This window comes from Amphimedon queenslandica, unplaced genomic scaffold (genome assembly GCF_000090795.2).
Source record: "Amphimedon queenslandica unplaced genomic scaffold, v1.1 AMPQUscaffold_11414, whole genome shotgun sequence".
NCBI classification, from domain to species: domain Eukaryota; kingdom Metazoa; phylum Porifera; class Demospongiae; order Haplosclerida; family Niphatidae; genus Amphimedon; species Amphimedon queenslandica.
In genome coordinates, this window is record NW_003548344.1 from 7,592 (window position 1) to 9,545 (window position 1,954).

At 35.9% G+C, this 1,954-nt stretch overlaps 1 long non-coding RNA gene across 1 annotated transcript; it reads left to right on the top strand.

The window, feature by feature from the left end:
* Positions 1-1,280: 1,280 nt before the first annotated feature.
* On the top strand, positions 1,281-1,953 carry LOC109589344 (uncharacterized). The gene is made up of 3 exons (XR_002188652.1): positions 1,281-1,328; positions 1,374-1,866; positions 1,915-1,953. It is a non-coding gene; the product is annotated as an uncharacterized LOC109589344 (long non-coding RNA).
* Position 1,954: the final 1 nt, after the last annotated feature.

The window sequence follows — 1,954 nt, forward strand, 5'->3', positions numbered from 1 at the left end:
TCTTCCTCTAAATCAATAATCATAATATCAGTGTTCTCTTGATTTATTTCATACTGAGCAGTAGACAGTTCCTCTTCTCTAGTATTAAGATTTGAAGATTCCATTCTCTCACTGAGTGATTGAGACATTTCAATGTCATTTTTATTGTCAGAATCTTTCTTTTTTTCTTCAATTTTAAGACCACAAACAGAAACAGCAATGATTTCATCAGCCTTGCTGAGATGCTTGGCATTAGTATGTAATTTCTTTAATTGTCTTTTGAGTGTTTGCTCTCTCCCTACCACACCTTTTTGCTCATTATTAAGAGAGACTGTATCTTCATCTTCGGGTGACTCTTCGTTAGAGGCTTCAACATCAAATGACTCTTCGCTCATTGAATATACATCAACAGAGTCTTCACTTGTCAGTGATTCAATTCAAGATAGTCATCTCTTTTTAATATTATTGGCCTTTCCACTCCATTAATGCATGTGTCTTTATCTTTAGCAAGAGAGTGTTCTTCTTCATCATCAGAAATTATCACGTGCACAATCTCTTTACTAGTCTTTATTGTTTCTAATACATTATATTCTTGCAAGGTACCGCAGTGATTCTCATTGTCTTGTGATAAATGATCTCCTTCAAGGTCTTCGAGATCCCAGATTCTTAGACATTGGGATGTAAATTCATTTTCAGCTGGTACAGCACTATTGTCATCTTGAACTAATGTATCTTCTCTTTGTAATGACATTGCAATGCTGTGAGATGAATTACATTCAAATGCTGGGTTTTCATTCAAGTTTAGATGCCGATCTACGATATTGATAGATCTGCTATTGTTGTTGCTTTCTGTAGCTGATCCTATGTTAACAAGCAATAGAGCAGGAGCAGCCAAATGACGACTGATTTCATTACGATCAACTTTTTTATGTGATGTGGGATTTTCAGAATTTGCTGGACGAACACGTCTCTTCTTACAACAGATTAATGATGATGATGATGATGTATCATAGTGACTTGATGCTGGACGAGTAAATGGCTTCACAGCGTCACTGCTACTGGAAAAGGAAATGACATTACCCATCTGTGAGTGTGTATTATTTTCAATTATAGTTATCCAATAGTTACGCTTTTAATCCAACCAATCAGATAAGCCTAAGGAGCCGGAGCTGTTCCTGCAGGGGTGGGGCTGCACTGACTACCCACGTGCTGTGTCATGGCGCTTGAAAAAGACTTCATAAATGAATGGTAATGGTCATCTCCTTCTCAGCCTCTTGATTCATCATTAGTACTAGAAGAGCCGTATAAGAAGAAATATAAACTAAAGAAAGACTGTCATTCTTCCTCTGGTAAGATTTGATTTATTTTTCTAAATAATACATTATAATCATTAGTGTTTTCTCCTGATGAAATACAGTTAGCTTGTAATGAGGATTATATGGACATAAGATCACTGCTAGCAAGATTGTAGAAAAGAAGAGTGCAAGAAAAGAATTCTGAGCTGAGTGAAAGAGAAGGGAGCCCCAGGACTTTACTTAATCACATACTCAAGTACAGGATTTGCTTGTTTTATTTTTTAAATCTTAATACAGGCTGCCATCGGCCAAGCAGTTCCTAAAGTTACGTATTGATCACCTTCAAAAAGATATCGATAGGAATAGAAGAGAACTAGCTCTTTGCTGGTATTTACTTGGTGATACTAATGAAGCAATGAACTACATGCAGCATTACCTTGCTCATACTGACCCTCAGTCTGTTAGCAATGATGCAAAATGGACAGCAAAACTGATAGAGAAACAACACAATGTCTTACAAGGTCAAGAGAAATTATTATTGGCTTTAAAAGAAAGGCACTTAACACGTTATGAATTACCACCAACAAATAAGGTAATTTAAAGTGATATTATTCTAAAATTAGATATTATTCATTTAAAGGTTGAGAGAAGAGATGCCTCTGATCTCAGTGTTAATGAGT